The sequence below is a fragment of the Lucilia cuprina genome, chromosome X, assembly GCF_022045245.1.
Source record: "Lucilia cuprina isolate Lc7/37 chromosome X, ASM2204524v1, whole genome shotgun sequence".
Lineage (NCBI taxonomy): Eukaryota > Metazoa > Arthropoda > Insecta > Diptera > Calliphoridae > Lucilia > Lucilia cuprina.
This window is the reverse complement of record NC_060949.1, coordinates 5,245,599-5,258,893: the sequence shown is the minus strand read 5'-3', so window position 1 is coordinate 5,258,893 and position 13,295 is coordinate 5,245,599.

Here is a 13,295-nt window from a genome sequence, read left to right as displayed (position 1 = left end):
TCTTCAATTCTTTCTGGCCCTTTTGAAGATACACTCCATAAAACGGAACACAACTCTTCGTACTTTAATGTAATCTTCATTGTAGATTTATTAAATATGGTACATAAAATCTGAGAAGTTTACTTATATATCAATTCTTGTCATTTCCGATACAGGTATTCCAAAGTAAAAAATTACGAACTGTCTACCTATTAACATTTAGGACTATATTACTATAACCTGTAATTCAGTCATTGATATTTCTTAGTGAATTAATCGAAATTATCATTACCCGTATATTTTTACCTATATGATCATAAACGAAACAGAACGAAATGATCTGTCGAAAAAATTTAGGTTAAAAATAGTTATAAATTTCTGAAAATTTAAGCATAATAGGACCTTTCAATTATAAGGATAAGCAAACAAATAGAAAATAGATAAATATAAGATTTAAACATGTTCTGTCATATTTAATACTAAAAAATGAAAAATATGAAATTAAAGGATACAGGTTTAAATGAACATATTTTTGAATGTAATTGAGATATTGGTTTGAAATTTTTTGTCAAGGGTCGAGAATTTCCATATCTAACTAAAAAAAGATATTAAGGGATAAATATGGACTAAATTGTTGTAGCTATCTGCGACCCTATTAAAATTTTGATATAAATCATAGTTTTAGAAATTTAACAAATATGTAATATATGACAAAATCTTTATTTATGAACAAAACTCAATGAAATTTTCAATTTGTCATTTCAAATAAGAAAATGCAAAAAAAAATTGAAAAGGTCAAAGGGCATTCCGCAATTCCCAAAAATAGGAATGAAAATCCCAAAAATGACATTTTTTACATTTTTGCCCATAGGGTCCACATTTCTTTCAGGGCTGGGAAAATACTTTTGGAGTAAATAGAAAACATATTGAGGTTTCCAAAAAATAGGTCATTTTCGGAAGGACGCAGTGGCAACATTTTCAAAAAATAGGACAAGTTTTTTACGCCAAAGCGTTCTGCGTAAAGATACCTTTTAGAAATCTATAAAATTGTTATATGTTCTTAAAGAAAATTTTATTTTATTAATAAAAGAGTTAAGACACATTTTGGGCAAAAAAACGTCAAAAATCTACAATTTTTTGAATTTTTAAATTAAAAAACGTATATTTTTGGATCTGTAAATGATATTGATCTGAAATTTTTTGTATATTATTGTAAATTTTGTTGTCTAACTAACAAGAAATTGAGGCCATTTGGTCCAAAAGGCGGACCAAGGTATGGTAAATTTTGTATCACTAAATTTTTAAATGCCTATAACTCGGATATTATAAGAGATAAGTAGTATGTCCAAGCATGTTTCAAGATCTCGTCGAGCGCTTTCAGAAAATATAAAAATCTTTGTATTTGGGTGAAAAACAAAAAATGGCACGAGTTTAAACATTTTACATGTCGTAGGTACCCTACTTTGAGCCGCCACAGCTCCGTCCCTGGGGGTTCATCTTCAAAACTTAAACTCGAATACTCCTTGGCTACGCTCACGCCAAATTTTATCCCGATCGGATCAGCCGTTTAGAAATGCCAGATTTATTTCCAAAAAATTTCCATTCTGTCCCACTGTGCACCCTAGTCAATTTTCATTCCAACGTAATCTCAACTCTACGTCTTTACTATTATCCGAAACTATTATAATTAGATAGCCACAGAAATTGTACGTTAATTTCACTAGATCTCAGTAAAGCTTTTGATCGGATAAATCATGCCACTCTTGTAGATAAGCTCAGAAATAATTTATAACTCTTGTATTAGTAATGTAACTTCTGGCGTAGCTCAAGTGTCCGTACTGGGTCCCATATTTTTTCTCATATATTTAAATGACTGTATCTCGCATTTTAATAACAGCTTTTGGCAATCTTTTATATTTGCTGATGATATATTTTTATTTTTTTCAGACAATTACGACAATATGGAAAATTTTGAGATAAATTTGAATGTTCACCTTAACTCACTATCTAATTGGATGTATACAAATAGTCTTGAGATAAATCCTACTAAGACAAAGGCCTTAAATTTTTATTTAACTAACCGAATTTTTTCATTTCCAAGAATCTCTGTGGAATCTCTCAGATGCCTCGGTGTAATTATTGATTCTAAGTTAAATTTTAATGAACATATCAATTTAATTGCTAAAACTTGTCTTATTTTAAGAAGATTTTACTCGTTAAGATCGTTTACTCCAAAACATGTAAGGAGCCGACTTGCCTTTTCACTTATCATGTCTCGAATTAACCAATATCACTTGTAAATCAATTTTTATTTATAAACTTAACACGAAATATTAAAATGTTTATTCCTCTGGGACATCTTTCTGTGATTGATCGATCTTTTGTGAAAAGAATCCATCATACTTGAAGCTTATTACCCAACCATCTCAAAAAATTTTCTTATTATTCTCATACTTATAAGAAGAAACTTTTAGATTTTTTTAATGAAAATCAGTAACATGATTAGACATTGTTTTTAATCTACATCAACCTTTGGTTATAAGATTATTATTTCTTTATATTTAATTTTTGACAATACATACATATATGGCTCCCCATATATGTATGTACAATATTTGTTCTACAAGCTCTGATAGATTCTTATGAATGTGACAGTATATATATACCTATACATATAATGATTACTGCAACTTATTTTGTATTAATACAAAATTTTATATGGATATCTTAATTTAGTAATGAGTTATACACGTTTAAGTGATTTTCGGGAGATGAACTTGTATGGGAGCTATACCAATTCTATTTATATAAGATTTTAATCTCTGAAATTTGTAAGATATCGACATTGCGACGGAAGTTATTAACAAAAAACAAATTTTCCGGGAATAAGTACTTTTGTATGGGAGGTATATGAAATTGTGGACCGATCCTGGCGATTTTCCGCGGAGATGAAGCTCTTGCGTAGAAACAAATGTATGGTGATTTTTATGGAATTATCTTGCATAGTTTTCGAGAAAATTACATCAGAATGTGTAAAAAATGCTTATCTTTTTCTAGGTTGTTTTAAATTTTGATTCATAACTTTTCTCGATGTGAACCGATTTTGCTCATTTTCAATACCAAACTGCTTAGGATAATAGTTAATATTTTTGGTGAATTTGGTTGATCTCATTGGCTTAGTTTTAACGTGAGCGTGTTTTACACAGGCAGACAGACAGACGAACATAGCTTAATGGACTCAGAATTTCACAAGGACCCAGAATATATATACTTTGTTGAGTCTCAGTTGAATATTTCTCGGTGTTACACACGGAACGATAAACATATATATATATACCCTCTATCACCACTAATATTAGTTTTATAAATTTTAAATTTTTTCCGTCTACATTATTATTACACCAAAAGAAAAACAAAATGAACAACAATAACGCTAAACGAAATAAAAAACAAAATTCACAAGGCATCTAAAGCAACAGACATCTAAACACACATAACGAAAAACACAAAAAAAACGAAAACAAAATAAACAACGCAATAAAACCAACCGACTTCTAAATATACGAACAGAATTTACAAAAACAAAATATACAACTCAATAACGCCAACAGCATCCAAACATAAAAAAATACACAGCTGAATTAAACCAAATATATCTACACACGCACATGTACATCTTTATCCAATTCACAGTGTTGTTGTTGCTTTTTTAACAAAGCATGTGGCTTTTTTGATGAAATTTTCAGAGGCTGTCTCGGATTTTTGCCCAAAAGTTCCTTATGAAAGAGTAAACACCAATACATTTAAAGAAAAACAAATTTTTATTCAATATTTTTTGTTGTAAAAACAAATACATATAAACATACAAAGAAAAAAATATTTCATATATTCATTTCGTACACGTACACGGCAAAAAAAATTCTATTCTTTTTAAATCATCTGAAATGAAAAAAAATTTTAGTGCGTGAAAATATTATTTCAAACATTAACTTACCAATCGGAATGTCCTTTTAGTCATCCGTACACGGCAAAAAAATGTATTTCTATTTTTGTTAAAACTTATCTGAAATTGAAAAAATATTAGTACATGTAAATTTTATTTGAAACCCGTACTTACCATTCGAAATGTCCTTTAAGTCTTCCATGATCCTTCCAATAAGTTATCCAAATTGATGTCAATGTCAGTTGTAGATAATTTTAATAAGGCCTCCAAATTTGCGTTAGTCATTCTAGCTCTATGCTTGTTTTTTATTAATTTTAGTTTTAAGAATGCACTTTCACATATGTATGTACTACCAAACATAGAATACAAACTTAAAATTTATTTGTGAAGTAAAGGGTATTTATTTGGTTTTAAAGATTTCCAAAAATCAATGCCACTTAAATTAGAAAGTTTAAGTTCAGAGTCGCATTGCAGATCACATAGCTCCATTTGTAGCTCAGGCTTTTGATTGTATATGCTACATGTCATTGGAGTAAAAAAATGGCTGTCATTTGCTTTATGTTGTCAAAATCTTTAAATCTTTTTTCAAAATTTGTTTTAAGATCTTCAAGATGACTTAAATATTTAAAAAAATCAAATTTTAAAATTTTGTACTCATCATTTAAAACAGTTTTTAAGCTTGGAAAGTGTAACATTTTATCCATACTTAAATCATATATAAAAATATCTATCTTTTTAAGAAAACCTTCGATTAAGTCTACCAAGTCAAAAACAGATTTGTTTTTGCCTTAAAGGGAAATATTGAGTAAATTTAGGTAAGTTGTTAAGTCCGTTAAAAATGCTAAGTCTATGTTAAAGGCTTGAGATTTAATTTCGTCTAAAAGATAAAATTTTTTTAATTCCAATTCTATAAACTCTACAACTTCCTTTCAAAAAAACGTTCAAGGCATTTTCCTCTACTTAGCCATCTCACCTCAATAAACATAAGTAGATCTCCATATTGATTTTCGCATTCCTCAAGGAATTTTTTAAACTTCCGATGAGTTAACGAATTGTGTCCACCCCTAATTTTATTTACTATTTTTACCACGACACTCATTGTGTGGACACAATTCGTCCATTTAGCACACAATGACTCTTGGTGAATTACACAGTGGAACGATGGTACCTTTATACCGTTTTTAATCAACTGCCCAATAAAGCCGTCCTTTTTGCCAAGCATTGCGGGAGCACCATCTGTGCATATGGCAGTTAACCTTGCTGATTCGTTTCTTACTTCCAACCTTCCGTTTACCGCATCAAAAATATCAATACCTCTCGTATTTCGATGGAAAGGAATCAGTGCAAAAATTTCCTCATGTAAATTAAAATTATTGTCAACCATTCTGACAGCTAATATTAGTTGACTTATATCAGAAATATCGCATGATTCATCCAATGCCAGGGAGAAGTATGCACATGACTTGAATTTCTCTTTGAAAAGCGATTCCACGTACTTATTAATTTCTTCGATTCTTCGGGTCACTGTGTTTCGTGACAAAGGAACAGTTTCAATCGATTCTGCCAATAAATTTTCACTTTCTCCAAAACAAGACAGCATTTCCTTGCAAACATTTTTAATGAAAATACCATCAGAAAATGGTTTAAAGTTCTGAGCAATTCTTAAGCTTGCAACATAGGATGCTTTACGAGCTCCTGTATAAGTATTATTTGACTGAAAATTAATACGTTGCATGTTTATTTCCTCACCATAACTTTCAATGTACTCCAAGATTCGGAGCGCATCCTGAACCAAAAAAGACTTTTTAAGGTCCGCAACTAATTGTTCTCTTGATCCACCTGCTATATTATTGGCAACGTAATGTGCATGAAATATCTAAAAATGCCTCACAATATTATACTTAGTGTTAGTTAAAATTATTTGAAAGCATATTAAACATTGTGCTTCACCCTTAAAATTATAAGTAAAAAAAATCATTTTCATATTTATTTTGCAAATCCATTGTAAAGAATACCAAAAAAATCATAAAAACATGCAATTATGTGAGAGTAGTAGAAACTAACACAATTTTTGTCCAAGTGTTCTTCCAAACACTTTTTTAAATCATGTCAAACGATAAACAAAAAAAAAACTGGTTTACCAGCAAAGCATTCGAAAGTGTTGTTGTTTAGCACGTGTGTGTATACAACGCAGAACGACAAAAAAACTAATAACACAAAATTGTTTGTGTATTTCGTATTGCAAGTGCTGAGCGCTCTATGTGTGTATTAAAACACACAGGCTATACCTAAGCGCTTTTACAAAAACAAATGAGCATCAAGCGCATAGGGCTTGGGCACCCTTGCTTTATAGGGTCGGAAAATTATATAATAGAAATTACAAACGGAATGACAAACTTATATATACCCTTCTCACGAAGGTGAAGGGTATAACAAGTAAGAGTTCTATATTCGGCTGTGCCGAATCTTATATACCCTTCACCATGGTGTGTTAAAAAAAGAAGTCGGTATCTTCTTTCAAATCACTTACTTCGGGCTGAACATACTTAATTTCAAGTTTCTTAAAAACCAAAAAAAAACCAATAAGTTCACGTTTTCCTGTTCTCACCTAATTCCGACTCTACATACTTAATATTATGTTTCAATATTATAGGAATTTAGAAAAGTACCTTTGGCAGAACGAAAAAGTAATCCGGTCTCTACATACTTAATTTCATGTTTCTAGGTTCATTACTATAGAAAACTCAAAAAGTACCTTTTGAAAAACAAAAAAGTACCAAAAAGTTGACTTTTTCCGGTTTTCACCTAATTCCGACTCTACATATTTAATTTCTGGGTTCATTATTATAGAAAATTCAAAAAGTACCTTTTGAAAAACGAAAAAGTACCAAACAGTTCCATTTTATATGTTCTCACCTAATTCCGAATCTACATACTTAATTTTAAGTTCCTACGTTCAATATTATAGAATATTCAGTAAGTACCTTGTGAAAAACGAAAAAGTACCAAAAACCAAAGGGTTCTCACCTAATTCAGATTATAAATACGTTATTTCATATTTCTAGGTTCAATATTATAGAAAATTCAAAAAGTAACTTTTAAAAACGAACAAGTATGAATGTATAGTCGGGCGTAGCAGACTATATGATATCCTACATCGGTCAGTATGTATGTTAAAAATGGGAATTATTTAAAGAAATATACCATTTTGTTGTTTTTTAAACTTTATTTCGGGATATTTTTAATTTTTTTTTTTTGCAAAAAAGAGATTTTTTACAAGAGGGCTCAAAGGAGAGTAGGGCAAAATATGGCCCTTAAAAGTGTTATTAGTGTTTGTAAGTGAATTTCGACCTTTAAGTCATTTTCTGAAGGGGAGTTTGTATGGGGGATAGGGTCAAATGAAACCCGATCATTACAAAAATCGGTAGTGTCATTTAAAGTTCTATAAAACTATTAATTAAATTTTAATTAATTAATTAAATTTTTTAAATTTAAACCCTTCCAAGACTCAGGCTATGTGGTTTTCAAATAATAATGCCGCACCTTGCATATCTTTAGGTGGAGAAAGAGTAGAGTTCGTATCTTATTACAAGACTCTAGGTGTGTATATTGACAATAACCTAAATTTTGATATGCAGATTAACCATATTACTTCGAGAGTGAACTTCATTATTAGGCGTCTTTATAGCATAGGAATGTACTTATCCGATCATGTGAGAAAACGAGTTGCCTTGGCCTTATGTCTTCCTATATTTCTGTATGGGTTAGAAATATATTCAGGCATGTCCCAGCAAAATATGTTGAAACTTAAACAAAGCTTTAATAGGGAAGATAGATATATTTTTAGACTCGGATATAGGGATCAGAGACATATGACTTCATATATAGTCAAGATTTTGGGCTTTGATTTTGAAGACTACGTCAAGATAAGAGGAATGTTAGAATTTTATAAAATTTTGAAATATGGAGTCCCATCATATCTTCTTCAAAGATTCAGTTTTGGTCACTCTACTCGGACTCATACGCTAAACTTCCCAAATTATTCTACACTTGTTATGAATAGATCGTTTGTAGTTCGGGTAACGAGGTTATGGAATCATGTAATACCATATGAAGAACGTAGATTCTCGAGATCTGTTTCGAGCTTTAAACATTTTTTACATACTCAATTCTAAAAATATATATTTCGTTGCTTTTTCTGTCAAAACCAAGTTATCGTTATTTTATGTCGTTTTCAATAAATGTGCATGGGTTTATTAAGTTTATTAAGTTGTAAGTCGTAATTTTTACAATTTAATACTTTGTTTAAGACTTCAGTCTAAATGAATTTTAATCTATTTTATAAGATGTATATAATTTCAAATTATTTACAATTAATGGCCAAATGTATTTCTAGATTAACTAGGCCCATTTGGGCTTGTAATCTACAATGAATTAATAAAATAAAATAAAAAAACTAAGTTTTGTCGACTTCTGTTAGCATAATAGATCATTTAAATTAATTATAAGCCAAAAGGCCCTATTTGGGGGGTACGGTTGTATGGGGGCTAGTCGAAATAATGGGCCAGCAAGACGGACGGACGGACATAGCTTAATCGACTCAGAAAATGATTCTAAGCCGATGGGTATACTTTAAGGTGGGTATAGGACGAATATTTTAGTATGTTACAAACATCAGCTTAAACCCAACATACCCTCCCCACTAAAGTGTTGTAGGGTATAAAAAGTACCAAAAAGTTCACTTTTTCCGTTCTCACCCGACTCATTCCGACTATACATACTTAATTTCATGTTTCTAGGTGCAATATTTTAAAAAATTCAAAAGTACAAAAAAATCGTATTTGACGTGTTCTCGTCTAGTCCGGACTCTACATACTTAATTTCATGTTTCAAGTTCGCTCAAAAAGTACCTTTTGAAAAATTAAAAAGCAAAAGAAAATCCCCTTTTTGAGTTTTCATCTAATTCCGAATCGGCATACTAAATTTCAAATTTCTAGGCGTAATATTATAGAAAATTCAAAAAGTTCCTTTTAAAAAAGGAAAAGTACCAAAAAGTTCCCTTTTATGGCTTCTAACTTAAGCCAGGCTTAATTTCATGTTTCTAGCCAATAACAACACACTAGTGCTGCTCTCGCTCTGCTACCCTTTCTCTGCTGCTCTCGATCTGCCTTGTGTTTATAAACAGAGCAGTGTTGCCACAACAAAATTTCTTTTCTAACCAAAATTCGAATAAAAAATAACCAAATTAAGAAAAAAGTAAACAACATTATTTTTATTTGTTTTATGTTTAAATTTGGACTTTAAAATAACAAATTCATTTTCTGAAGTGGAACTAAATAAATTTTGTGGTATTATAAAGACAATTATGAGCGCTAAAGTAATTTTCTGTACAGGATCTTATATGAGACGTATGGTCAATTATGGACCAAATCTCATAAAATCTGACAGAGATATTTTAGTTCCTCTAAACCTTGATTATGTTGAATTTTGTTGCTTTAAAGTCATTTTCAGAGGAGACTTTTTATGAGGGATAGAGTCAATTAGATACCGATCCTCATAAATTTTCACAAATACATTTCAAATAAAACTTTTTTATATTGAATTTCACCGCTATAGATGCTTTTTCAAGCAATATAGTAATTTTATGAATAGGGCATAATATGGGGGCTAGGTGAAATCGTTGACTGATAGTTCGCATTTTCAATACCAATCAAACTGGGTCAATTAAAAATATATCTGCAAAATATTTCAGTTTTCTATCTTGTTTCTTTTCGACTATATCGTGTTTTCAACAATAAATATATGTCTGTTCGCAGATTCCATAACAAATGCAATTAATATTTATTTTAAAAAATAACTGAGTTTTTAACGCGCTTTAGCGCAATTTAAAAATATTCCACATACGACTTTTTGGAGAACAATTTTAAATTAAAAAATTCTTCCCATTTTATGAACAGATTTGGAGATTTCGTTCGAAATTTGGGTTTAAATTATAATACCATGTAGCGGATGTTAGCATTACATTCATAACTTCAGCAATATTCATGCATCAATCAGCAGAAAATACTTTATTTATTCTTATTAAATCATTTATCTTAGAATTTCGGCAAATTAACACAATAATTGTTTATGCTAAATTTCAAATAGGTATAGAAGTTGCAATTATACTTTAAATTTTAAATTTAATTTGGAGGGCATAATCTACTAAGTACGTAGACAATTCCCACCAATTTTTTTTTCATATAAGTATCGCGAGTTCTTTACATAAAAAGTTCCAATAGAAATATTAAAGAAAGGACGGACGGACGAGGTTGAATCGACCCAAAAAGTGAGTTTATATTCATGGATGCACCAAAAGGAGAGAGAGGATTTATTATTCACAGTGTTAGATTGAATAGTGTAAATTAAATAATTTTACGGCGTTGTTATGATTTTAATCAACTCATTTCATATATGGAAAACTCATAGGTACTTTTGCTAAATCCTAACCAATTAAGATATCGAAAAATACCTTTGTGCACATAAGTATAACCAGTAGATGTACAAATTGTAGTAATAAAAATTTTTTGAATAGTAAAAACAACTTCAACATATTACCAAAATTCAAAACATGTATATTTACATAATTGATTTAAAACTTGAGATAAAAGAAGTTTTTTTTTTAATTTTATTTTTTGAATAAAAGCAAACAGCATTTAGTTCAATTGTTTGCAAAAAATAACCAAAACGAAAAAATAATTCACATGTACACATGCAAAATAAAAATAACCAATTTTGGTTAATAATAACCATAGTGGCAACACTGAAACAGAGTACAATAACAAAATTTACCGTATCATTATGTATTTTGTTTTTTGCAATTTTTGTTTGAGCAATAATAAAAAAATCTCAGTTTTTGATGAAATTTTCAGAGGTTGTCTCGGATTTTTGCACATTTGTGCCGATTTTAGTGATTTTAAATAGCGATCTTCCAGAGAGCATATCTAACAGAATTATTGATGATTCGGATCTCGCCGATATCTGGGGCGAGATCAACAAACATACAGACAGACGGACATGGCTTAATCGACTCCGCTATCAATAAGGATCCACAATATATATACGTTATAGGGTCGGAAAATTATATTATAGAAATTACAAACGGAATGACAAACTTATATATACCCTTCTGACGAAGGTGAAGGTTATAAAAATATATATACATAATGTACTCTAGTTTCATGTATTTATTAACATTTCTATGCGTGTGAGTTTTTATTTTGGGACTTTAATAATCAAAAATCACCCCAGAAACAGTTTAAACTTTAAAATGCAATATCTCCCGATTTCGACCCAACTTTTCAAAACGAAGTAGGTATATCACTAGATTCTACGATATAAAATTAAGATTTTTGAAAGTTGAAATTTTACGTACAGTGTTATTAACGTTTGTCAAAAAAAACAGTTTATAATATTTATATAATAATGTTTAAAACTTCATTGACAATAGAAATTTGACGGTTAAAAATAACTTGGTTTAGAAAATAATGGTTAGTGTATTCTAATTTTTCCTGTTCTTTTCCTCTGTGTTTTGCTGGAAAAATATGGTCACCATAACTATACCTGAGTCTGCAGGGTCTGGGTATTTTTCTGCCCACTTCGGCTTATATGGGTTTTAATGGTATCTCAAATATTTTTTATTTAAACCTTAAATAAAAGTGTAATGTGACATTGTGCACATCAATCATTTTCTGTATTAAACAAGTAAGTTTTCAAGTATATTCGGCTATGCCGAATCAAACCTCTTTTGACTTGAATGAAAATTACATATGTCGAATTCCATCTATATACTCGTATTTTTAGGCCAGTTTAAGGCGTTAAAGTAATTTTCTGAAGGGGGCCTTATATAGGGGGGTAGGATCAATTGTGGTTCGATCCTCATAATATTTGGTAGGCAATTTGGTTCGTATTACATTTATTTGTGTCGAATTTCATCACTACATTCGTATTTTTAAGCCATTAATGAGCGTTGCAGTCATTTTCTGAATGGGACCTTATATGGGGGGTAGGGTCAATCATGGATAGATCCTCATAAAATTGTTTAGATATATTTTGACTCGACCGATCCTCATAAAATTTTGCATAGTGATTTTGGATTATAAGAATCTTACTTATACGGAATCGCTATATTCGTATTTTTAAACAAGTTATGACTGTTAAAGCTGCTTTTTGAGGAATAGTTCGGAATATTTTTTTTTTGCTAAAAAAGAAAGAGGGCTCAAAGGGGAATAGGGCAAAATAAATGTTGGTAGGGTTTTTGTATGGGGGCTAGGGTCAAATGAAGAACGATCATTACAAAAATCGGTAGTGTCATTTAAAGTTCTATAAAACTAAGTTTTGTCGACTTTTGTTGAGATAATAGATCATTTAAATTAATTATAAGCCCAAAGGCCCTATTTGGGGGGTACGGTTGTATGGGGGCTAGTCGAAATAATGGACCGATTAACCATTTCAATAGGCTTCGTCCTCGGACCAAAAGAAGCGTGTGTGCCAAATTTCATCCAATTATCTTGAAAATTGCGGCCTGTACCTTGCGCACAAGGTTTACAAGGACAGCCAGCCAGACGTACGGACATAGCTTAATCGGCTCAGCCGATTGGTATACTTTAAGGTGTATACCAATCGGCTGAGGGTATAAAAATAATTTTGAAAGTGGGGAGGATATTAATGTTATTAAAGAGAAAGAAGTTTATATAGAAAATGCATATTCGAAGGAATTTTCTGCTCCGTTTATTTACACCTTAATAACAAGTTCGGCACGGTCTCTACGAAATATTAGAATTTAAGTGATTTACGGAAGTAGGCCGTCCCCCTATACGTTAACAGGTGCCGCAACGGCTTTGAAGTTTCCATATGCATTTACAAGGGGAGAAAATCGATTTTTTTCAGATTTTGCTTAAATTTGGCCATTTAATAATAAATTTTGAACACTATTGTAAAGGGATCGCAATACACATAATAGGCTTTTCAGAAAGATATAAAACACAAAAATTCCAAATTCCCTAGGCTTTTAACGTGTCTCACAGCACATAAATTCAAAATGTGACAAAAATGTAGTTATATTTGAGATATATTCCAAAAAAAAAAATTTTCTTACTTTAAATATATTTGTAATTGCACGAATAATAGTTTTTGTCCGTATATGATAACGCGAACTTGTTCTCAGCTATGGCCAAAAATATTTGAATTTTTCATCGGCCGCTTCAGATCTCCAATTAAGACTTATTGAAACTTTGTTTAACTAATTTCAAAATTTTTGGATGATCTCATGGGGATTTATGAACAACAGATAAGTGAATAAAACGATGCTAAAATCAGATCAATAATGCTTACA